General features: G+C 34.9%; 1 long non-coding RNA gene across 2 annotated transcripts; it reads left to right on the plus strand.

Moving 5' to 3' along the window:
• On the plus strand, positions 1-27,504 carry LOC309391288. 2 transcript variants are annotated; one of them, XR_014175255.1, is made up of 3 exons: positions 1-208; positions 3,584-3,769; positions 27,381-27,504. It is a non-coding gene; the product is annotated as an uncharacterized lncRNA (long non-coding RNA). The 2 variants fall into 2 exon arrangements; XR_014175256.1 differs by lacking the exon at positions 27,381-27,504 and adding an exon at positions 6,114-6,159.
• The last annotated feature ends 250 nt before the right edge of the window (positions 27,505-27,754 follow it).

The raw sequence follows: 27,754 nt of genomic DNA on the forward strand, positions 1-27,754 counted from the left end.
CCGAGCGCCCCAGCTCTTTTGCAGGCAATAGACAATATCAAAGCTAAAATGTGTGAGGTGGAGTTCTGTAACAATATGGATAGGAAGCTGAAAATATTCAGAGAGAGAAAGAGAGAACAGAAGACAAAATGCCGTCCGATTTGGAACTGAGATTCAGCAGGTAATATTGAGCTGCAAGATGTACAGGAGAGCAATGCAAAAAGACAAGGTAATAACATATGAAAATAGTAATATTACTGCACTGTGAATTTGGCACTGCGTAATAGAATAGAAATATCAATCATATGGACAAAAGATTGCTGTAATCAAATGAACACAAAAGGTTCCCTGTCTGGCTTTAGGGGAAATTTAGAGCTGGAGAAAGCAGCTTTATCAAATAGAAATAAACACAACTGTGTTCCTTTGTTTCTGCACGCCATTGGATAGTGTGAAAAAATATATATTGGGAGGGGAGGCATTTCAGCTTACAGAGCTTTGCACATTTGCTTATTACAGAATTTATAAATCAAATAAAATGTGTTCAGACACATATTTATCAAACATATGATGTTTAGCATGTGTGATGGTTAAAATTGCCTTTATGTTACTCAACTGTCAGTATCGAAAGGTGGTAGCTCAGAAACTGATGGCTTGAATCCTTTTGAAGACAAAGAGCTGTTCTCACATGCATGGTAACCACACAGATTCAGAGGACAAACAGAATTTCCCATTTTGTTTTGTCAAGCATTCAAAGAGTCACTCAGGCACAGCCAATAATTTCCTTCCTATAGGTTTTGCCTGAGATGTAAAGGCCCAGCATCTGGATTCTATGTTAAGAGGTGTTTTTCAGGAAATAGTCAATATTGAAAGGGACATGGCCTCATTATCATCCTTTAGCATAACAGATCCTCCCCTATAGTAAAGTTTTGAAAGATATGATTTTTAGCAAATAAAATATTAATGAAGTCATTTGGAACATAATGGACAGCTTGTGTCAAACCCTTAATTTTCTCTTCCACTATTCACAACATTGCTAGACACATGTTTCTGGATAAAACCCCCTAGAGGTTTGCTGCAAATTCTTTTTCAATACAACCAGATCATTGCAGATAATTGTATTACACAGGGTATTGATCCAAAATCGTTGTGCACCGGAAACATCTGAAAAAACATGATTATAGCTTTCTGTTTATTGTTTGTACATCATATAAGCAGGCTTTTGTGTGAATCACCTGTAAGAAAGGCAAGGTGGAAACATCAGAGAAATTACCTCTTTACAAGAATCTATTGATCACTTTAAATCAAAGAAGTATGTTTGACATAAGATTACCTGCCAGTTTGAACATTAGGTACACTATGTTATAGCCTGAGGCAGTTGTAAGTCTGACAAAGGGATTGTAAATAAAGCATGCAGCTGCTCGTGCCTCTGGCTTGGGATCAGCAGAGGCTCAAGTCCAAGGCATAGGTAAACTTAAAATAATTTAACCCTTTTCAACCAGCACACTATGAATTAGAAGACATTCTTCAGAGAATTGGGAACATAAATAGGCTCTATAGGTAGGAAAGGGCAAGTTCCCTAGAAAATGTACAAACCTTGATATTTATATCCATGGGTTTGTTCTGTGAAGGAAAAAACATAGCAGGCAGTACTTCAAATTAGCTTTATCTCAGACAGCAAGTCAGAAGGCAGAATTCGCTATTTTCAAGAAATGGAATTGTTTGTAAATCCACCTGCATTTGGGAGTTATAAAAATTAGCAGCAGTGCTCCTGCATTTATAATTTTATTTACTTGAACAGTTACATTTTGCCACCCTAACCCACCCTCCCAAAAGGCAATCTTCAAACTAGCCTGAAATATGTAAATACAATATTTTATGGCATGGAATACTCCTAATGCCAAGACCAGAGTTTCAGGATAAACAAGAAATCATTTAGCTTTATTCAAGCATCTAGCTTTCTTTGTATGAGGGTAGGCATCTACCTGCTAATTTGCTTGTTTTTTTTATTTTATGCTAAAAGAGTTTTCTCCCTTCTTCTTTCCTTCTTGATATTTGTATTGCATTTTTTTAAAAAAATAATTGCTGTGAATCTTCTCTATTTTCTACTGCAGCCTGGAAAACATCAGCTTTCTAAACTAAATACATTGATATTTTCATTAGGACTGCTCTCTAGTGCTGCATTTAATATAATATCACCTCTAAACATATATAATATATTCATTTTAGATGATTCTTGAATACAATTGTTACAGCATAGAATGCTTTTAGAACTGTATTTTTATTCAAGAGGAAACCCAGGTTTGATTGTTCCAAATATTCCTAATTCTTGACTAAATAGTTTAATTTACAGTCAACTCATCAGATGATTACAATTGTTTAAAAATATGTAAGATATTTATAAAAAAGTGATACATTTTTTTTGATATGACAATACTGGTTTTATATGATTCATATCCCTTTTTTCCTGAATTAATTGAAGCCTAATTTACACATTATTCTGCCAGAATAAAATAGGATTATTAAAAGGGTAATATTTGATAAACTTTACTATATATAAAATGTGACCTTCTTAATTTTGGCTTTGATGTTTTTTCTACAAGGTGCTTCAGCATTTCCTTTCTCTTTAGGATTTGTATTATTTGCACAACCTTTACTAATAGGCTTCACTTTTGAAAATAAACCATTCTTCATTGATGCATGTTTATTCTGAAATGTAATTCTGTACCTCATTAAACTTGAACTACATAACTCAATAAACATTTGTATATCTGAGGCTGTATTTTTTTTTAAAAAAAGCTTTTTTGTAAAAATAACAGCATCAACACCAAACCAGTCACCTGTATATCTATGCTAAGGGACAAACATTTAAATATTCACCTATATATGTATATATTTCTTAGAATGTGGTCAACAAAAGAACAAAGGAAAAATGTCTTTGTCTTAAATTGCTTATTTTTTCTGAGATAGCTTGAAACACACAGCTCCAGATTCTTTGCTCTAATGAAAGAGTGCCATCTATTGGATGACCTTGGAAGAGAATTTATTTACACTATGGGGTACTCTACATAATGGGGGGGGGGGGGAATAGTGGCCCAGAAGTTTCCAATTTCTGCCTTAATTATTTACAAGGCATAGAATGCAAACAGGAAAATGAAAAGGGAGAGACAGTTATTAATAGAAAGGTATTTTTTTGAAATAAAACAAATCATGTCTGCTTTAAAGACATATGAATCCAGAAATTGTATGTTTGCATGGAAAATGAATTTGGAAGCAGTCAGCTACTTTTAAACTATTAAAGCTAAAATTCTATAAATATTTACCTGATAATTAATATCCCTGAATTTAATTGAATTATCTTGATTCAAACAAGAGTATGACTGGTGTATCAATTTTAAAATAAAAATTTGGGCTTCTAAAAATCATTTTAAAATATTGTATGTCTGTTAATAACTGGGAAGCATAGTGAGCTTACTTAAACCTATGACACAGAAATTTACATCCAGTTTCATTGAATTAACTATGATTAAACAAAGAAATAAACAAACAAAAAAAAAGCCTATCATTGGCTTCTTTGGAAAATGCCTTGCTTTTTATTATCTTCCAGCCCAAGAATTTGCCAGCCTGGATGAAAAACTTCTAATGGAATCCAGCTTGAAAGCAAGTCAAAGGCAGCTAAGCAAGCAGAGAGCAGAGAGAGTTTCCAAGAGCAGTGGGAAATGGCAGAGAGAGAGAATGCTGAAACCTCTAAGAAAATGCATTATAGATTCTCACGAAGAATTAGTGATTACAAGTGAGTTGCTGTTTGTTTTGATGTTACAAAAAGACTTGCAGACTAGCTAGAAGTCAGCATTAATTCTTTTAGTTCTGTGTTTAGGGTTTGTTTTGATTAGGTGTTGTGTTTTGTTAATGCAATTGACTAATATATTGATTAAATGTAAGTAACTGATGCTCCATTCAAAAATACCTTTCCATTTTTTTCCTGCCCAACTGGATATTAACTAGCAGCCGTTTGATATTTCTCCCCACCTCTAGAAAATGTGAAAATCTGGTGTGGAGGGGAAATAGTGTTTTTTATTGTCTGTGTGCCAATGGCATTCTCATCATCTTCTTTCTTTTGGGGTCTGAAGGTTACATATGGCTCCTATTCTCTGTCTTTTTTCGTTCAAGAAGCTGCCTCAAAGCAAGACGCTCCCAAATTAAAGCAAACTTAAGAGTTCGAGCTTCTAGTCAGAGTAACGAGTAACATATGAAGCTGCTAAAATGAACCCAATTTCTACCTCTTCCTTTTTTTTTCTTTTAAGAAAACTTTAAACTTTTAAACATTTGTAAATGTTTATGAAAAAAAGCTATGTTTATGATTCAGGATGCAGTTTTTATGTGACTTATGAAAGGTATGCATTTCAGCAGAATGTGTTTCTCTCTTCTACATTCTAACATTAAATACTCTGAATAATGCATTCTTTTGGTCAAGCTTGTTATATTGTACCTCCAGTTTAAGCAGCTCAAGGATTGTTTGCATTCTTATAAAGCAAATGTGATCTGCAAAAGTTCTAAGATATCACCGATGCTTTGATGACAACAAAGTTTACTAATCTAAAACTTGTGGTAAGAAGTGAAATATTTCCCTAAGATAAACACCTCTGATTACACAGGATCAAGTCACAATAGCGTTGAAGTTATTGCGCAGAACTTACCAGGTAAGGCCATCAAATATCCTTAGGATCCCAGTTGTATGTCCCCATATTTGATTGAAACAGTTTCATTCATTGAAATTATGATATAAAATGCCAAGCAAACTGATTCATCATTTACCTGGAACCTCAAAGAACAAGCTAATCATAGCAAAATAGGTTCCCAAGCAGGAAGTTTTGATAGTAATATAAATAGTACTGGCATATAAGCAAGAATCTGTCATCAGACAGAAAAAAAGCATAAAATAAAACATAAACAAGTTTTTAAAAAGGAAAATAAATTATTTAACCATGCTTCCATCACTTAAAATTGTAAATATAATGGTAAGATAACATTGATATAAACTAGAACCTATGAGATACAAGGATGAGGACAGGCTGTGCCTAGAATTCTCCCAAAATGACTGTGAGAAAGGACTAAGAAATGTTTATAATGCAATATATAAATTGTAGAAAATAGACAAAAACTCCCTCATAGACATCAATACTCACAAATATTACCATTTTATGTCCTTTCACCCCCATATCATGTGCTAACAATAATTTCAGGGAATAGCAAAAAAGTTGGGACAGCATTCACATGATCAGCACCTGTTGTTACGAGCTTTCTGGAAAAAAAAATCATGTGGCAGGGTATTTCAGAGGGTGTGAGCCACTATATAAAAAACTCTATTTAGTTAACTTCACAAGCTGATAGATACAGATTATGCACGATCAATCTTTCAGTGACTGGGAGCTGTTTGTAATGCTGCGAGGGAAACAGTTTGTAATGTTGTGAAGGAAAGAATGAAAGTTTAGGATTTTATCGTATAAAATTACTGGAGCAAGAACTTTCTGAGTTTTTACTTTTTTCCATGAATCACTATCCTTTTTCTTTTCTTGTGTTAAACTACTAATAACTACTGCTTATTATTTTTATTTTCTTCATCAAACAGCATTGCTGATTTGGAATAACTGTGTTGACAAAAGTTGGTAGTGTGGGCTAATGGATGCATGGAAGACAATAAAATATGTGAAGGGTTATGTGAAGTCCTAGGGCTGCAGTTTGTGTAGCCAGTAGGAATTGCTGAAAGGATAGATGGAGACATAAGGAGGACCAAATAAGAATGAATTACCAAGCACATGAAGGTGGTTGAGTTATTTTGTGTCCTAAAAGTATCCCTGACAAAAGTCTTTGTCCCAAAGATCTTGAATGAGACTCCTCGTATAAATATAAAGTGAAATTAAGGCATCATATCTTCATAACGTCATCATTTGGAAAATAGCGCTGTTTTTGACAGTAATGAAACAGAACTGTTATCTTCATTATAGAGAATAAAATTTAGGGATAGTTGCATATTTCTGGAGAAGTATCCTACAGTATTTCACATCATTTTACACAAACATTTCCATTTGGTACTGCTATACAAGTTTTGTTATAGTTCCTTTTTGCAACAATTTCAGTCCCTTTATGAGGATTGTGCTTTATTTGTGGAACAGAAGTTAAGAGGAGAGCAAGACTTCTTAAACATGACAACTAAAACTGCATAATCCAGGTTAGTATAATGAGCAAACAGTAAAAATGACTTTTAGATTTTTAAGAACTATGGATAATTGTGTTATGTAAGGTAGAAATATAGTCAAAACCACCTGTAGTTAAGAAGGTGCTTTTAATATCAAACCATGATAGTCAACACTATTTTGAAATAAAAAATATAAAATTCTTATTAAACATTAGCTAGCATGTTACATGTTTATTTTATAAATTTGCAAGCATTCTCTTCAGATATAATTGCAGTGGTACCTTGATACTTATTGTTAATTGGTTCCAGGAGACACAATGAGTACCAAAAATGATGAGTACGAAACAGCTTTTTCCCATAAGGAATAATGTAGTGAGTCATAAGGAAGTACCAAACAAATTATGAGTACTGGGACAAAATTTTCGTGTCAAAATACATCGAGTACCAAATTCAATGAGTTTGAAAGCAATTGAGAACCAAAATACCACTGTATTTATGTAACATTTTAACTCTTTAAAGACTTTATAAGTGGCTGCATTACTATTACTATTAGTCTTCTCCTCATTCCTATCACCCATTTCTTCCCACTTATAACTGCAAGACTGTAACTTTGTTGCTTGTATATTTACGATGTATATTGATATTGATTGTTTCCTAAATGCTTATTAGTACCCTATGACTATCATTAAGTGTTGTACCTTATGATTCTTGATGAATGTATCTTGTTTTATGTGCACTGAGAGCATATGCACCAAAGACAAATTCTTTGTGTGTCCAATCACACTTGGCCAATAAAGAATTCTATTTTATTTTATACTTTTCTATTCTATATTCTATTATTAGTAATATTAAAGTGGCAGATTACCATGGTTAAAATAAAAAATACAGAAAGTTTCCAAGGTGCCCGATAAATTAGCTGATAAACTAGCTATTAAAACTATTTTCCTAAAAGCTGAAAAGAATTTAAAACTTTCCACACATTTTGGTTAGATGCTGATTCATGTTAAATTTCATTTGAATTGACAGGAAACTGTACTTCTACCCAGATGGAAAGTCTTTTCTCTATTTCACCTGGCCACAAAGCAAAAATGTGTACTGTCGTATCTCTATCCCATGTTTATGTACAATTGCAATGTCTGTGATAACATTGGCTTCACTACTTGATTGATTGCTACAAAATAGAAATGCACAAGGATTTTGTTTGATCTTTACTTCGAAGCAAACCAACCAGGTTTACACTTCTGAGATTAATATAAAGATTAGGATGTTGTTCTCCTTGGATTTTTGCACTTTTTCAAATATGCTGATATGCTACCAAGGTAAAACAAACAGCAAAACATGCATAAAAAGACATATTTAGAATAAAACATTTGCCTGCACTTCAAGATAAAATTGCATATCAAACTTAAATGCAAATATTGTGAAAATATATATTTTTTAAAAACCAACAACAACACAGCTGAGTGTTGAAACAAGATGGAGACGGTTTATAAATAAACAGAGGAGGAAGTGACAGAGACTGCAAATAGGCTGACCACGTTAACACAGTGAGATGATAAATATATGCAACTACCAAATGGACAGTGACAGGGATGGGTTCCGGATTCTTTTACCGCCAGTTTGCTCAGGGACGTGCTTCAGGCGCGCACATGCCCAGAAGTAAAAAAAATTGCTTCTGTGCATGCACAGAAGCAAAAAAGAAGATAGCAGTGTCTACGGCACCACTGATAGGGAGGAACCCACCTCTGGATAGAGATAATATTTCTAGAAAGATTGGAACCCCTTAAATAGGAAACAATTCCATAATAAATGGTTGAGAGTGGAGACAGTTTCTCACTCTTGAGGAGCAAAATTCAAAGACAGGCTAGACAAGCTAGGAGGTAAGGGATAAAATAGAGATGCTCCTTGTGTATGTCTGTATAATACCCCAGCAGGACCTAATACAGTAGGTTTGGGGCTGTAGTAGCAATATTGAAGCAATCATTCTCCTAAGGCAGGAGAACACAAAGAGAAGTCTGTCAGCGTGGTAAACATTGCTAAAAGGTTGAAAAAATGTGCAGATGTAGGGAAGTTCTGCAGGAAATGAAGGAATGAAAAATGTAGGTTGATAATCAGATAACTCTATGGCCTTTTTTCAGTTGTTTAGGATTTCAAAACTGGGACATATTTGCACATGTACAAAATAAAATGTGAAGTTATCTCCTCCATGATTACCTCGTTATGGCTGTCTAATATGAGTACAAATAGTACTCATGGAAGAAAAAGTCAAGGAAACACAAAAGAAAGCAAGAATAATCCAGAATTTAGCAGCTGCACAAAGTCCAGTGGCTTTAAGATATTTAATTTGCCACTTTTTCTGATGAACTACACCAAAAATTTGAAGTGCAGGGAGTGCAGAGGAAGGAAGCTAGGCTACAACAACCCCACGATGTAAGCCTGTTACACTTGAAAGATTTGTTCAGAATGTCCAGTGGGAACCTGGAAATCGTAATAATTTGTAGTATCGATTGTGTGAAGCTATGCAGCTGGGGCCTCTAGTGAATAGACAGGAATAGACATTTTATTGATTAACTTTTACAGTCATATTTTCAAGACTCTACTGCAACATAATTTTCACTACCCAGCTTTGTCCTGCTGCATCATGAAACTTGGATTATTCTCTCTTAACATTTACCCACTTGAGGAAAACTGTATGGACTTGTCTGTTTCAGGGCTGGCCAGAGAGTGATGCATTCATTTGGTGCCGAATGCCTCATGCTTCGCTGTGCTACTCATTGCATTTTACAGGGACAATCTGAAAAGGAAAATGTCTTTCTGAAATACCAGATATACATTTCCCCAGAAAACAGATATTTTTGAAGACAAGAAATTCAAATATCAACTATTTTTTTGGAATATATAACAACAGGTATGGTTGGTTTAAGAGTTGTTTTATATGCCACATTCTGCCTGTTTAAATTTCAGTGAATTCACTGAGAGAGACATTTTGGTGTTACATTGTCAGTTCTTTGGTTTGTTTAAATATCTGAGTCTACCTTCACAATTTCATTCCACACCCTTTTAAAGAAAGGAATAGATTGTGATTATTTCCTGTACCACAATTAAGAACTTAAAGCTGTTATATGTTATAGCTATGGCAGAGTAACCAGAGTTTAACTAAAATGAGGTAATCAGAATTTAACTAAAACCAGGTAAACCAGGTTTAACATTGGAACTATTATGGCAAGGAAGAATTTTGCTCTGATGGTTATATCGAAATCCCTCATCTTTTATTGAATCAGCAAGTAGCAGGGGCTGGGTTTTTTTGTTTTTTGTTTGTTTTGTTTTCTGGTTACATTCAGCAACATCTCTTCTCACAGTGTCTTAAATCTTTACATTAGTAAACATTATAATAAACTTAGAGAATCTGACTCTTCTATATGAACTTTCTAATTTTTTGTTTATTTATTGATGGTATTTAGCCCATCCCTAGCTTAAAAATAAACACCTATGAACTGTGATAAATGTAAATCTGACAACTCCCATTCACAGATTTGCATATCACAGAAAGGAAAAGGAGACTAACGGAAGGGAAAAAAGCAAATTCAGACATCAATTTTAGCAGTTCTTATCATGTCCAGATGGAATGAAAAGAATGGCTTTCTGCCAAACCCTGTCTTGTAATATCCCAAATTCTAACATTGTTAAGAATGTGAATATCTGCTAAAATTATGTACGGCAAATAATAATATTTATTTTAAAACAATCTCATGATGCAAATGGACATTATCTCTAATAAATGTACACTGAGGGCAATTAATAGTCTGCAAATTAAAACATACCTATAAAGAATTGAATCCCGGGCTTAGCTGAACTAGAGTGATTTCCTGCAGGGGCATCTGAAGCCGTCCCAAAATGCAAGTTAAATTAATTTCAGGCAGCTTTTGTCATCAGTTAGGTTACAAAATGATGATATGGAGGCACTTGTCAACAACATAAGTCTTTGAAATAGAACTGTCTTAATTGCAATGATGACAGAACAATGTTTTCTAAAGTCATATACATAAATGTTTGCATTTCTACATTTCCATCACCAAAATTTCACTTTAGCATCTGCTCCCATTATATTTCACTTACTATGAGAATTACATCATGTGGTTACATCAATTAGATTACATCATGCACAATATACTTGGCTAAATATGCCTTTGAATTAACTTAATATGGAAAAATGCTTTTATTTTAACTTTGGATAAAGCTTGAAGATTAAATATTAGTACTATAATATCATAAGAATAAAAGAAATGCCTGGATGAGACCATAATAAATTTATTGCTATGGCTGACCAGATGAACCATGCTGATCCCTGCATCTGGCTTTCTCAAGAATATTGAGTCTGAACATGAAGGTTTAATTTAGCTACCATGCTAATAGCCATTAAAAGGCTTATCTGTATTATTTGTCTAATCCATTAAAAGTTTGAAGCTACATAAGAGCTAAGTAAAAAAAAATTCTTTGAACTAATCAAAACCTAAAAGAGTTAAATCAGCGTAGGTGTAACTCATATATAAATAAACACATGTAAATTAGAAAGCAGAGGATGGAATCTACCCAACTGTACCTCTACAATAAAATTGTTGAACAAAATAAAGAAACCAATCCCACCAATCAGAATAAATGAGGGGGAAAATCTAATCTAACCTACCTATCCTCCATAATATCATAAAACCTATAGTGACATGGATAACCAAGAAAAGCAACTAATGGATTAGCCATAAAATGGACTCAATTACAGTGATAATGGATGTGCTATTGGAAGATTTGAAGCAGCAGGTTGGATAACATCTACTTACCTTGTCAATAATTATAAGCACTGACTTGATCCATCATCATCATCATCATCATCATCATCATCATCATCATCATCATCATCAATTCTTAGCAGTTCTCTTCAACATCAAATTCAAAAACAGCCATACTCTTCTTATCCTTTTTCTTTAAAGTCCAAGTTTAGCTTCTATTACAGAAAAATTAATGCCTGCACACTTTTGATCTCTGCAGTATAGATATATCACAACATATGAATATATTTTCCAAAGCTTTCCTTGCTTCTCTGCCAATTGCTATTTTGGTTCCTGATTACTGATTCCTCTATTGTTGATGGTTGATGGTAAAAAGCAGAAATTTCCATCACCCTATTAGCTTTATTGTCAGTTGTGGACCTGTGCCAAACTATTAGGTCAGTAGTTTAGTCTTCCCTATACCATTTTTCCATTGTGATCCTTGATTTTCATTACAAGAATTTGCAATTTGTTTGTATGGGATTCCTATAGTTGGCACAACTGAAGTTCATCTATAATCAATTAAAATATATGTTAATTTTTTTTTTTTAGCATTCTTTGGCTTTTGCAGTTAATAATCAGCAATAATATCTCTTGTATTTTGGCCTTTTTAAAACCCACTTTGAACATTTGGCATCTTCTTTTCCATGTGGAGCTCTAATCTATGGATAATCCTAATCATTATTTTGACAGGTTGTGAAATTAAGGTACAATAGTTTGAATACTATTAAGTTCTTTTTTGATACTGACATGTCAATTGTTCAGTGGGTCAGTCTCCAGATTTGCTAGTATAGTATGATTAGCCCTTTTAGGGATTCTACCTCTCCTGTCTGCCATATTTCTATAGACATTCCATCAATTCCTGTAGCCTCCCAGCTTGTAATGATCTCATTTTTATTTTTGGTAAGCTGTATTAACAATGAAAAAATATTTGGAGTGGCAGAAATTGATAAGCTTCATTTTTATTTATTAAACTATACAGGTAGTCCTCAACTTACAACCATTAGTTTAGTGACTGTTCAAAGTTACAATGGCACAAAAAAGTGAGTTATATCCAATACTTACACTTACAACTGTTACAGCATCCCCACAATCACATGACCAAATTTCGGATACTTGGTAACCAGCATGTATCTAAAACAGTTATCTTTTCCCAGAGTCCCAGTTGCTCTTGATAAGCAAAGTCAATGTGGGAGGCTGGATTTGCTTAATGATTGCATGATCTATTTACCTGCAGTGATTTGCTTAATGACCTTGGCAAAAAGGTCATAAAATTGGGTGCAACTCATTTAACAACCTCCTTGCTTAGCAATAGGAATTCCGATCCCAATTGTGGTCAGAAATTGAGGATTACCTGTACGTACAAATATGTTTTCCTCAATGTTTCCAATTTTTGAATTTCAGTGTCCAGCTACATTCTGTTGATGTATTATTCAGTATTGGTTGGTTAGAGCATAAACATGGATGGTCATAATGGTAAAGGGTTGTAAAGTGTATCTCATATTATTTAATCACTGATTCCATTGTATTCAGCTACTATTCTTTCTACATACTTCTTGACTACCAAAGCAAGTTATTCTTCCTTTGTTTTTTGTGTCCAGAATTGAAAATAGTATGATCTTTTGAACAATCCCAGTCCATTTCAATAAGATGATACCAATGATGTCAATGTGTAGTCAATTATTTCATTCTCCGTTGCCCAGAGTGTTCCCTTGTTCATGTTTCTTATATTTTCATGTTTCTATTTTAATTCTCTGTTTGCAGCTTTCATTTTTTGTCTGTGTGCATGGAACATTAGCTACTAGACCAGTGTTGGTGAACCTTTTTGGCACCAAGTGCCAAAATGGGAGCATGCGCATATGCACATGTGCCGTAAACCAGAACATCAGCTACCCAGTGCACATGTCCACACTGGGAAGAGATCTTCCGGTTTCTGGCATGCCATCTGGTCTTCCAGTTTCTAGCACACATGTGGATGCCAAGACAGCCGGCCAGTGTGCAAGCACGCGCTGGAAACCGGAAGAGCAGCAACTCATTGGTTTTCATGTCTTCTAAAGAGTGTTTAAGCACAAAACATTGTTTGGGCCTTAGTGTGTTCAATGTATAAATCTTGACCAACTATATGGGTAACAGAGACTCATCCAACGGCTTCATTGCATGCGCTTGAGCGTTCCCAATCACAAGTATTAGGTCCTCACTGGCAGACTGATGGGAAAAAATGTAATCATAAAAACCCCTACTTCTTTGATTTCCATTTAAGAATGTTTCTAACCTTGGAGTTTCTTGAACTGGTTTGGAATCATTTTTTTGTAGCCTAGTACCTTCTAAATTCTCCCCTCTTTGTTAAATGCAAAGAGTGAATATGCCATTTAGGACACATTCTATATTCTTAAAACCAATTTACTCACTGAGTATTAGTCTGCCTAAAGGATTTTTTTTTTTTGGCCTGGCTGCCATACCAAAGACATAGTCCTTACAATAGTATAAAATGTGGTTTTTACATTCTGTAACTGGCAATCATTTTATATGTTAACAGACACACAACTTCAAAACAATTTTAAAGATACTTGGAACACAGAAAAATGCTCATTGACCTTGCAAATAATGTTTTACAAATAATTGCCTATGCTTTCCCAACTATGGGGTCCCTCATTTCTATTGACACCGCCACTAATCCACATTCCTCTATGTAGAGTCAAAAGGAAGTGCAATGCAAAAAAGGATGCATAAGGACACACTTGAAGACTAATTGGTCCTATGAAAGAGTAAAGTCAGCAACATCATGATTCAAGAAATAAATTATGTGTTGCATTGAAAAGGTGGCTAACTAAAGACTTCATATAATACCATATAAAACTGAATATGTGTGAATAAGCAGCAATCAGCAAGCTTTTAACTTTTCAAATACCTTTTGAGGCTAACACAGATGTTACTGACTTGATTACCAATTGTATGGTTTATTTTATATAGTGAACATATTTTAGTAAAAGGTGCTATGCAGTAGATAAGCTACTAGATCCTGAGAGAATGATATTGAAAGTTTTTTATCCTTTGGTCCTTAATTCTATTACTAACACTATCCCTGTCATTATCTATATTAGGAATGCAATTATTAGAGAGTTGAGATGTCTGTTCTACTGATCAATAAGTATTCCTTTCACAATTAATACATGAGCCTGTGACTGGGACTATAGGAAGGGCTCCAACCCCAGCTCATCAAATTAATTAATTGAAAATCAGTAAGATAAGTAAATTTTAGAATTCTTCAAGACCCATTAAATGCAGCGGAATAAATTGAGAAGAATCATCTGAAATTTGCAATCCAAACTGCTGTGGCTCAAAATTTAGGCCGCATCAACCTAAAATCCATTAAGGAATTATTTCACATCTTTTCTGACACAGTTCTTCCACTGAAATATAGTCCCTGTAGTCCCCTGAGACCTAGGAATCTCTGTTTGAAACTATAGGTCCAAATTACTTAAGAAAGAAAGAGAAAATATAAAATTAACATAGACAGATAGACCTGTAAGAGCAAATACAAATAGCCCAAATCAGGATTGATTTCTGCATAATGCGGTGGAGGAATCCCCCATTATTGATCAACTTTTAAAGCCAGTACACAGCGCTTAAAAAGATAAAGTAAGCAAGGTCAGATAATCAAAGCATTTAAATAGTAAAAACAGCAACTGCCACTGTAGACTGCTAAAGTAAATCCATAATACAAATTGCTTTAGCAAAAAAGTGGATGAGCAGCTGATCTTCCTATTGAACTTTTATACTGTTCAGTGACCACACAAGGAAACGGATTGGGAGACATGGTTTAAAGATCAATATTGAGTGAGATGTAATAGGGATTCATTCAGAACATGAAAGAATAGCAAGTATTAGAGAGTTGCGATATCTTTTCAGATGTCATCAAGAAAAGATTGTTTAGATCAGTTTAGTATGCCTTGTGTGTCATAATCACATAGACATTAGTCAAATTTCTCTTTTGTTATGATTGATCCAACATGCTTCAATAAGTTAACTGAATTTATCATAAGGAGACTTCAAAAATCAGCTCCTGTTCAATAGTCTAACAGCCTTCATAGATAATAAAATATTCATTCTATTTTAATTTCTTGCTTTTATAGAATATTTTCTTAGGAAAATACATTTGTAATAAATTCTATTTTAGTTTTATTGTATATTTTAAAGCATGTCTCCAATCAAATCTGATTTCTCAAAATTCATATTATTCTCAGCAGAATAAACTAGCCTTACATAAAAGATTAACAAAAAAATGGGTGATTTTGTCAATAATATGGTGAATGCTTTCTGGTTCAAGTTTTGTTGGTTAAGTAACAAAGATTTCACTCCCAAAATTAATTTGGGATGAAGAAACTGGTAACAAAAGCTAAATTTGATTTAACTTAAAAGTAATGAGATATATCGAAGAAATTTAACATTAATATGATTATTTCTTATATGATGGCTAGTATTCCACTCTATCACTTTAAAAATAGCATTTCAGTCATGGCTTTTGATGTGCCTCTGATTGATTCCATACTGAAGAAAGTACTTGCTTCAGAGATTGCAGCAAATCTCCTATACTATCATAGAAATTGAGATGTTTTTTTCTTATGTAACTATGAAAATTGAGAATGTTTTTTTTTCCTGAAATATTAATAGGACTTCCTTGAATCAAACACCACATTACAGACTGCTGACTGGGTGCTGAGAACTACCTATTAAATGGCGACTTCCCCAAGTTAATCATGCTTCCTACTAAATCAGTGACTTGAACCTACACTTCACATCAGTACCCTTTACATTTAGGGTGCTCTTTACAAATCCATAAGCCACATGTGGTACTACCTAAAGTTTAAGGACCGTATATAAATTGAAATATGCAACAAACAAAACTCCTTTAACAGCACATACCTCACTCAAAGTCTCCAGCACTGAGAGGATATTTGCTTACATTCTAAAAATGTGATGTTCCATTACTTGTAAAAGCTGTTAGGCTATTGAGCAGGAGTTAATTCATCCATGAATAACCCAAAGGTACTTTTTCAAGAAGCAACTGGAGTTTCTGGTTTTCTTTGAAGACATTTAACTTCTCATTCAAAAAGCTTCTTCAGCATTAAGCACTTTTGGGACAACCATGACCTGGATGACAGAGAATCTCTACAGACATCCATGAATAAGAGAAGGAGGAGCTTAATAGAACCAGAAGTTAGCTAGGGAGATATTTTAGAATATCTCCTAAAAGGCAAACTGATTAAAGCAATAGCAATAGCACTTAGACTTATATACTGCTTCATAGTGCTTTACATCCCTCTCTAAGTGGTTTACAGAATTAGCATATTACCCCCAACAATATGGGTCTTTATTTTACCGACCTCGGAAGGATGGAAGACTGAGTCAACCTTGACCCAGAATCAATCTCCTAGCAATGAGCAGTGAGTTAGTCTGTAATACTGCATTTTAATCTCTATGCCACCACGGCACCAGTTAAGGCAGTAACTAATGTATGTATTTTCTACTAAATAAACTAATAAGTTATGGTTAGTTTTTATGTGTATAACAAATCAACATATCTATGCTTTTTCCTTGGAAGCTCCTTGATTAGGGTCTTGTTTTCCACACCCCCACCAATCCTGGAAAGCAAGATACTGGGTATAAATAGAGAGCAAACCCCACGCACACCAATACTGATGATGTTACCTAGTCATGTAATGAAACATCTGCAACCAAACTCAGGGAGCACCAAGCACTTTATACTCATATTATTCTATGATTATATAATTTTGTCAGAGTATTGTACTAAAGGACTGACAAGAACTTATTAGCAACCACATGGATGCAATGGAACTGTAAGGAGGGAAGAGGGAAGAGAATCACGGGTACTAGTGGATATAAGAATGTTTGTTGTATTCATCATCTACAATATATTGAACTGCTTAAATAAGATCCCCAAGCCAGGGTTAAAATGTAATTGTAATTTGTGATATATGTAGAAAGATATCCTTGGATCAGATTTAATGGACACAACCATGTAGTTTCCATGGTGTAATAGGGAAATGATTTGCCATTGCCTTTTCCTGGATGCATGTGAGTATGTGTTTACTTCTCAGTCCAATCCACCACATTGTAACTTCCTGCTAGTTACCCAAGCAACCATTAACAAAATAATGTGTGCATTGCTGTTGATAATAAATCTCTAGGTTAAACATACAAGATCTTCTTCATCTGTCACATTTGTTCATACCTGCCTGAGTCACTTCTTTTGTATCTGATATCAATTGATAGTTTTCATATTTCCAATATAAAATAAATAGATTAAATAAAATAAATAGATCTCAAATGCAATGATATGCCTGTTGTTATGCTACAAATGTATAAAGGAAATAATGAGAGATTCTTAGTGCTTGATTGTCCAGTTGTTTCCTAGGAGCATTCTTGATTGAAGTTTGCAACAATTGGTAGAAGTTTACACCCTGCTTTGCCACAATGAACAATTATTTAAGACTATTATTGGCTCTGTATTTGCACTATGAATTGCTGATTGCAGCAATTTTGGTGCTAAATTTGTGGAACAATATTCATAGTTGTCAAGAAAAGGTCATTTTATTTGCATTTGTTAGGAACCTAGAAGACCATGTTGCTTGTTTTTCCCCTTGGGATCCTTACAGTTATTGATTTGTCTACATCCATAGGAAAAATTAATTAGAATTATATTTCACTTACTACCAGAGGCTGTATAACATAAAAATCATATATTAAAAGAAAATTAGCTACAGCCAGCAAATGAAACATCTACTTTTTTTTTTTCCAGAGTATAACTTTTTTCTAGTAGACCTTCATTACAACCATCATTTTGCTTGCAGGAACAAATCCCACTTACAAATGTTCTGAGGGAACATTTATTTTCTTTTATGTTTGCATTCAAAATTCATTCGTAGGGCACATTCAGTCTTAATGCATTTAAAATGTTCATACATGTGATGATTATTTCATTTTCACCACAGCATGTTTGGCCATTAGAAGTTTAGGCACGGCTTCTTTACTATAGTGCTCATTAGTCTCGCTGTCTATGAAGATGGTTACATTTATATAGAACAAAGAAGACGAGAGACAATATTAGAATATCCAGAGTATCTGGACATTAGTATATCCAAATACGTAGGTTAAGAAAGCTTTTACTTTTTTTTTTTTTTTTAAAAAAAAGCAGAGTTGAAAAGATCCAGCTGAAATGGATGAAAGACCAAAGTCTAGCATTATGGTCTCACAGCATCAAGTTGATGATCATGGGAAGCTCATAAGCAGGATATGGAAATATGGTAGAGCCTGTGCAGTGGTTGTGTTGATGGTGTTAGAATAGCTCAGCTATGGATTTTTATGGTTTTTATATTGGTGCTTAATCCAGCTGGAGAGAGAACCAGGCCAGCAAGCAGGCAAGCAAGTAGAGCAGAGTGCAGAGGTGCTGTGAAGGCCAGGGGATTCCCATTTTCACACCCTTTGTCACCACCGCTGCTGCTGCTGCCACAGGCCATTTGGAGTTCAAATTCTTCAGGAGTGGTGATGTTCAGTCCATTCTGGGGCGGTGGTGGAGAGGCAGCTGTGGGGTGTGTGAATATGGGATGCCCCTGACCTCCACTTCCTCCCCGCTGCCCACCCCCACTGCCCCAATCTAAACAATGCTCCCACTGAATAGCTTGCTGTGGCAGTGGTGGAAGGAAGTGTGAAAATGGGATGCACCTGGCCATCACCTGACCCTCCCATCATCATCACCCTAAAATGGCCTGAACACCTCCTCCACTATCAAGTGGCCTAAACTCCAAATGGCCCAGAACAATGCATCAGTAGCAGAAGCGGTGGAGGTGTGTGAAAATGGGAAGCTCTCCAGCCCCAGCCACTGCTGCTCTGTGCTCTGCCCACCCACTTGCTTGCTTGCCTGTCCAGCTCTCCTTCTGGTGGGAACCCCCCAGCCGCCACCACAGATCTGCATTCTGCCTACCACTTGTTCGCCCAACTGATTCTCCCTCTGCCTGCCTGCAGTGAGTTGTCCCTGTGGCAAATTGGTTATGTGGAGTTGTCCTGTGATGACTTGGCAGTGGTGAGTTGGCAAAGGTGGTGGTGAGCTGACCACATGGAGCTGGCCATCCAATTTGACTACAGAGTGAGACCATTTATTCTTATCCAAAAGTGGCTGTTGTCCATACTACTGTGATGTAGTCTGTCAGTACAGACAATATTTTAGGTTCTCTTATTTTTAACTGATCGTTGCAACTTTCCAAAAACATATCCAGAAATACTAAATAATTTCATTATGTCCTTTTTTAAAATAAAGACTGGAATACCATTTGCCATTTGCCAAGATCCTTGATACAAAGGGTGAATTTAGGTACATTTTTGTTAGAGTAAGTGTTTTATTTAAATTATTTAACAGTACTCAAACAGATAATCATCTATACTATTAGTAAGCAAAGCTTTTGAATTTGAGTACTTGAAATTCTTCATTTCAATAAACTATTACAAGTTGAAAGCAGCTGAACTAACTTTCCCATAAGTAGGGTCTAATTTGATATTAAGTCACATATTTCCAACTCAAACCAGAACCTAAACATTCTAGAAGAGTTGTCCTCAAACTTTTGTTCACCACGGACCTCCTTTAAATATCTTTTGTGGCCACAGACCCTCAAGACTTAAGATTTAAATCATAACATTTTTTTCAAACCTTTGTGGACCTCCTGTGGTGACATCAGGGCTCCTCAGGGGTCTGCGGACCACAGGTTGAGAACTACAGTTCTAGAATGTTTGGAATAGTTTCAAAAGACCCACTTGCGAGGCCACAACTATCCATCACAAATTCATTTGTTTTCATGCTAGAAACCTGTGAAATTTGAAATGGTTTATACATACCATACACTAGATCAGGCTTATTAATTTTCCAATAAGATGCTGTATTCTTTTCTCTAATTTCATAGGTACATAGGAGTTTTGCAAGGAAACACGGAGCATAAAATACAGCCTACTATATGATATTTTTTAAAAAACAAATTATGGAGCCATGAGAACTTATTGAGAGACTGGAATCAAATCAAATAAAAAAACCTGGGCTAAACTAAAGACACTGATGGTCTTTATGAGCCTGCTTGCATTATCTTGGCAATTATGGCCTGTTCCTATTGCATACTTCAGTGAACTCTTAACACTTCAAATGAATTATTGTATTGTATTCTGATTATATCCACATTATTCTCTATGATAAGATTAGTTTCTTAGTTATTTAAAAACAATGTTTTGCTTATATCCACTGGATCAGGCATTCAATAAGTGGGAAAATGTAGGCTGCAATTCCTCATATGGTGCATATGTGACATATGTTAGCCATTAATCAAAGTACATTCACCTCTAATTAATAGCAAAGCTGAGACCAAAAGTGTAGCAGAAGCAAATGATAAATGAATTGAGTGTATAGCATGTAGAGAGAGGAAAAAGTATTCTAAGTTGTGCTATCTTAACATCTGTCAGTATGGAAGCAGCTGTAAGTGAAACTGCTTTATGTAACTTCTGAAAACATTTACAAACATACTAAATATTTAGAGGTAAATTGAATATATTAAAGCAATTGCAAACACCTGTTTATTACATTTTCTAAATATATCTTGCTCTTTGAATTCCTACCTACCACTTGGAATAGCTAATACATACAGGTGAAACTCGAAAAATTAGAATATTGTGCAAAAGTTCATTTATTTTAATGCAACTTAAAAGGTGAAACTAATATATAAGACTCATTACATGCAAAGCAAGATAGTTCACACCGTGATTTGTCATCATTGTGATGATTATTGCATACAGCTCATGAAAACCCCAAATCCACCATCTCAGAAAATTAGAATATTACATGCAATCAATAAAACAAGGATTGTACATAGAACAATATCGGACCTCTGAAAAGTATAAACATGCATGTACTCAGTACTTGGTTTGGGCCTCTTTTGCAGCAATTACTATCTCAATGTGGCGTGGCATGGAAGCTATCAGCCTGTGGTACTGCTGAGGTGTTATGGAAGACCAGGATGCTTCAATAGTGGCCTTCAGCTCTTCTGCATTGTTTGGTCTCATGTCTGTCATCTTTCTCTTGGCAATGCCCCATAGATTCTCTATGGGTTTCAGGTCAGGCCAGTTTGCTGGCCAATCAAGCACAGTAATCCCATAGTCATTGAACCAGGTTTTGGTGCTTTTGGCAGTGTGGGCAGCTGGAAAATAAAGTCAACATCCCCATAAAGCTCGTCTGCGGAAGGAAGCATGAAGTGCTCCAAAATCTCCTGGTAGATAACTGCGTTGACCCTGGTCTTAATGAAGCACAGTGGTCCAAAGTCCTCTTTTCTGATGAGAGCAACTTTTGCCAAAAGCACCAAAACCTGGTTCAATGACCGTGGGATTACTGTGCTTGATTGGCCTCTTCATTCTTCCTCCATACTCTGGGTCCTTGGTTTCCAAATGAGATGCAAAAGTTGCTCTCATCAGAGTATCTATTGCATGATAGATTGATCAGCAATCCAGTTAAAGGTACATTGAACAGCATGACAATCAAATTGATAAATTATACTTGAAAACCATACTAAAAATCTCAGTGACTTCTGGGTTACCTAACTTTTAATATTTTCATTGGATTTGGATAAAAAGGGAAGAATTATTTTCAGATTGCAGACCATATAAATAATTGGAATGAATCATTAATATTCTTAAGGACAGAAATATCTCTTTGAGATATGCCAAGGATTTCAGGATTCCTTTTCATTGTTGAGGGTAAAAGAATCTTGAAAGCTGTAACGAGTTTTGTTTATCCATTTAATTGAAATAAATTCAACATGGTGTTATTTTGAATTCACTTCTCCCATTTCTTCTCCTATTTACTTCTCCTATTTTCCTCTTTATCGGGACTGAACAATCTTTTCTGAAAGTCTCTTCTTAATTGTTCATTCATTCATTCATCCCCAATTCCCAAGGTCAGGCCTACATTCCTTTGCATAAAATGATGTTTGTAGCTTGGAGAAACAAGCTAAAAGTAACACAATAAAATCTAATAGATTTGCTCCCTGCACAAATTTGCACTTTGCAATTGTCTTCAATTAGGAAATTAAAAATCAAATGCACAGATCTAGAATATTGAATTGGTAGTATTGATAGTAGTTGAATTATGTATAGAATAGTCAGTTTCAAAAGAATGTCAACAAGTGAAATATTATGCAAAGAAAACAAAAAAATCTTTAGAATGCATAAAACAAAAGTTTTATTTCCAAACTCATTGCAACTAATGTTCTATTTTATTCAGCTTTGGTTGTAGTTTGTCTCTAATACTGTGTCCGGTTCTGGGCTGGATTCAGGAAAAAACTGGGCCATTTGGGAGAGGGGGAAAAGATAGTCAGGAGAACAGAAATTAAAATAATTGAAGAGAGACTGAAAGAGATACAGCATTATGCTTAGCCTTAAGAAAAAATGACTGTGAGGGAAACTGATAGCACTCTTCAAATACCAGAAAAAATGTCTTAGGAAAGAAATTCTGTTCTCTCTTGTTTCACAATGCAGGACACAGAATAATGGATTTAAATTACAAGAACACAAATTCCACTTTAATATTGATGAGAAAAAACCTTCCTAACAGAGCGAGACTATCATCCATCTCCTTTAATGTCGATTCTTGCACTGAACAGGGAATTGGACTCAATGGCCTAATGGCCACTTCTCCCAACTTTTATTATTTTATGATTATATGCTTCTCTGCAGTAAAACTGGTAAAAGCTTAAGAAACAAAAGTGGAGATGAAGATCCTTGGATGAGAAATCCTTTATCTGCAGTGTTCATGTCTGTTTATGTTCCTAGTTGACAATATTCTGGCCTACATATTCAGCAAGTGCAACCCTGTAGTTGCCCTTGAAGAATAAATCAAAGAATAGGAGTAGTAAATGGTTACCTGATAAGAAAGGATGTTTTATTGGTTCCCATAAAGCAGTTCCTACGGTAGAAACTAACATTGAAAACAACTTACCATAAGGAAGATTGTCAAATAAAGAATGAAGGTTAATTGACAACAGTAATAGCAAGAATCAAGGAACCTCGACAGTATTCTGCACCATTGGAACTAAGAAACAATGTTCGGGTTTTTAAAGATGTAAACTTTGAATTTTCAAATCAAGCAAAAAGAAAGAAAGAAACAGGCAGGATGCAGGATGCTGAATCCCCCAGAAATACATATGGCTCTCATTCTCCAAATGTCTTAAAGTCCCTTAAGATCTGATTCTGTTCCAGGCCTGGGATTAGAGGGCTTGTGGAAACACTGTCATATTTGTTTTTGTTTTTGTTTTAATATTATTGTTTCTTTTCCTCCAGGAATTTTGTAACATTTTTTTTTATATTTTAAATTGTGTTTTAAATATGATATTTTATAAGCCACCCGGTCTTAAACTGAATTGAATGGGCTTAACAAATCGAATAAAAATCAAATCAATAACTAAATAAATAATTTCCAAATCTCTGGAACTAATCATTACAGTCTATTCAGTTTTGGTCAAACGAAGGAAAGAATTATGATGGTTGGTGTCTCGTTACTTAAAAAAAAACCTGTATACTATTTGGACTCATTGGTTTATGATATGAACTATCTGCTACAAATAAATATCAAGGATATCTCAGGACTAACTTTCAAGATTTATGAATCCCACAGACAAATAACTCTTCCATCTAATTTATGTGGAAATAAATTATGCCTCAAGGAATATGGATACTGAAGGAAGCTCAAAATGATGGAAGGATGTGGTGGTATTGATCTTGGGTGGTTTTCCCTGCAATCTAAAACGATTGGAGTAGGAAAGACGAATATTGCAAATGAATGTCTGGTTAGGCTATTGATGATGATGGAAGAGATTAGATTCCTGGAACAATAGTCTTAATTATCAGAATAATGGACTGCTTGCCAAGCTGAAGCATGGCAAATATGACCAGAAGGTTTTAAAATGTAATCCTTTTGGGCTTGAAGATAAGAAATCTGAAGGAAGGACTTCACATAAATACTTGAGCACTGTGGAAGGAAAAGAGAGTGCTGCTATTAACCACTCAAATAAAATGTATGACCATCATACCTAATAATAGAGTACCAGAGACAAATAAATTGAGCTTGAGCTCTTAGTCAAGGGAAGAAATAAGATTCAGTAGATATAATGGAGACCTGGTAAGATGCTTTCTGTGAATGGAACTGAACAATTGAAGATGCAGTTGGTTCAAAAGAAGCACAATTGAAAATAATTAGATGCTATGTTAAAAATATCTAAGCTTGTTCAGTAATCAAAATTAATTTGCCAATATTATAGCCAGTATTTATTTTAGCAATTTTAAGATGTGTGGACTTCAATTCTTGGCTGGGCAATTGTGCATGTTGAAGTCCACGTGCAGTAATCATATTTTCTCTCTAATACAGTGGGTCGTATCGGATGCCCACAGCAGTTTTTATTGTCTTTGTCCCTCCACATATTTGAACCCAGATTTACTCTTCTCCACTGCTGTAGAATAAATCTGGGTTCAAATATGTGGAGGGACAAAGACAATAAAAACTGCTGTGGGCATCCGATACGACCCACTGTATTAGAGAGAAAATATGATTACTGCATTTCAAAAGAACTTTCAAAGAAGCATGAAGTGGTAGTGATGGGGGATTTTGATAACCCTCACATCAGTTGAGAGACAATTTCTACTAAGCACGCTCCTACCAAAAAATTCTTGACGTGCTAACATTTTTTCTTCATCTTCAGAGAATAGAGAATAGAAGGCTGGAGAAAATAGCTCTTCTAGGCTGTTAATTAATACTAATCAATTGGCACATGTAGTCAAGGAAGTGGAAATAGCAAGCACATGAAAACATATTATTTGTATTTCCAGGAAGCCAATTTATGTATAGTCAAATACTTTTCTTTGCGGTTTTAAAACAATAAAAATTTAATGGACTGAATTTTAATAAACCCAGAAAAAAAACGATAAGGAGGATTTATTAGAAAAACAAACTAATAGAAAAGAGAGCTTAAGGTGGATGAAAGTTCATTAAAAAGCAACAACAACAAGCACAATTGAAAATAATTCTAATGAGGAAGAATGATGGAGAACAGCCGATGAAACCAATGTGCATTTTTACAAAGCTTTATAAAAACCTGAAAATGAAAAAAGAGGACATATAGAAAATGAAAATAAAACAGGTCACTAAACCGATTACAGTCATGAAGTCTAAAACTGTAGAGAAAAGCTGAATTTTAGAACAAACTGAGATTAAAATTGAGATTAAAATTATTTAAAATATAAGGAACAAGAAAATCAGTATACCAGCTGCTCGATGAAATAGATCAAAAGCTAGCATATAATGGGGAAAAAGCAAGCCACTTAATTCCTATTTTTGTCAAGCCACTTTAATGAAGGACTGTGTGTTCCACCAGATAACTGGAAAGAACAAATAAATTACAGGACTGAAATGTGAGATTAATAGAAACAGGACAATGAAATATATATTTACTTTGAATGAATTTAATGCCCAGGTGATACACAACATTCCAGTGTGGGTATGTTTTCAGCCTGATCATGGTATATAGCACAGTAGTTATGAACTACTGTATGAACCAGAAGATTCATATTAACTGAAACAGGTTTAGAGAAAAGCAACGAAAATGATCAAGGAAGCAAAAATTAAATCCTACAAAGAAAGAGTGAAAGGATTTGGAATGTTTAATCTTGAGAAGAAATACACTAAGGACAATATCTGATAAATATACAAATACTGTATTTGAAAGGATACAGACAAGGGTCAAAACTTCTTCTCCGTTGTTCCAAAAAAGTTTGATAGGAGAACAATTATTCTGGGAAATGTTGAATTGGTTCACGTGGAGTCTACTCTTGTATTTGATCCGTACAAGTGGAGTTTAGTCCTGTACTAAGCAAGGGTTTGACTGAAAATATTCTTTTCTATTATTCTCTAAATTTATGGTGATATGTACACATTGTGTTAAATTGAATGGAAGGACTCAACTGATTGTATTTGTACATTATTAATCTGCAAACCTGATCATAGTCTGGTTTAAAATTATATAGATAAATATAAAACCATGGTAGTGGGATGATGGAATATGTCAGGATCATATTCTTCAAATTCTTTTGCATTATTGACCTGTTGCTACAAGACAAAAGTGATGGAGGCATGAAATGGCATTTATTTTCCTATTTTCACTCCATGTGTTTGTTTCTCTGTCTCTCTCTCTCCCCCCCCTCTCTCTGTCTGTCTTCCCATTTTAAATTAAAACAGTTCTCACTCACTGAAATCAAAAAGAAGAACTCATACTGCTATGCTCAAGCTCTATGTTGATATCAACTATGGAACCATAGCAAGAAAACAATGAGTTTGCCCTACCCACAGAGCTAGTTTTACCCATTCTGATGCTAGAACTGGTGTCAATAAGAATCATTCTAAAAGCATACTGCAAGGATCAGAAACTGTTATTCTGGCATGGATTTCTCTCCCTTTGAGATTGGAACTTTATTACTATTAGGATCTTGGTGTTTCCTCAGCATTCCAACCCTGAGGTACATATATTTTCCATTATAGTAAACTTTGCTAGGAATGAGAGGTTTATCTTTCCATTTTTACAGGCAATATATTAGAGTGGCATATTTTTTAAAAATAAAAAATTAATGATCTCCAAGCGAACAGATGTTGAACTTACTTTTTAATACATGCATGCTAGCCAAAAAATGCTATTTTCATCTTCACTTAATTTTTAAAAAACAGAGTAAACCAGTTTGTTTGTTTGTTGCAGAATATAAGCCCCTTTTCTTTATACTTTTAAATAATCTCATAATTCCTCAAGGAGTCCCTGCATATTTTACCGTGCTATCAGTGCCAACTATAGGGAGTGGTGCTGATCTCCATTTCAAGGCCATTGAACCAGTGCTGTCTGAAGATGTTTCCATGGAAATGTGGCCAGCATGACATCATGGAGTGTGGTTACCTTCCCAATGAAGTGGTACCTATCTATATCTACTTGCATTTGCATGCTTTCAAACTGCTAGGTTGACAGGAGCTGGCTGGAACCTCAGCCCGTTATGCAGTTCTCAGGACTCAAACCTTGTCTGTCTGTCTGACAAACCCAGTGTCTTAACCACTGCTCTAGCCCATTGCCTTTAAGGCAATATCCCAATTGCTATGCTACTATAACATTTCTCTCTCTTTAAATGCAAACTTTTATGCTCAGAGAATGGCACTCTTACAATCTAAGAAAAAACAAATATTAAATATTACATTTCAGTTCACGCATTAGTTTGGGAAGTGCAAATTGAACAAATTTCTCCCATCTTTGTTCCAGGTGTATAAATTCCAGTTGGTTGCTCCAAGATGCGAGTAATTAGAGAAGCTCATCTCTATCTCTGTGCCTTATCTAACAGCATGAATATCTCCACTTCTAGTTCAGGCAGCCTCATGATTCACCGCTCAAGGCTTCGAAAGAAAGTTCTTGCTAAGAAAACCTCACAATAACATCATTAATCCATGAGGAATTTCCTCATCTGGGACATCTGTTCAAGGAATGTCACAAAACAAATGTACAGTCCATTCATAACCTGCTCTCAATTCACAACTTTATAGAAAGCAGAAGCCACATTATTAAAACATTATGATCTGAAAAAATATAACCAAATGCATTGTGCTTCCCTTGTTAATGCAGCTCTACATAAATAACGT

Source organism: Natrix helvetica (assembly GCF_964273705.1).
Source record: "Natrix helvetica genome assembly, chromosome: 4".
NCBI lineage: Eukaryota > Metazoa > Chordata > Lepidosauria > Squamata > Natricidae > Natrix > Natrix helvetica.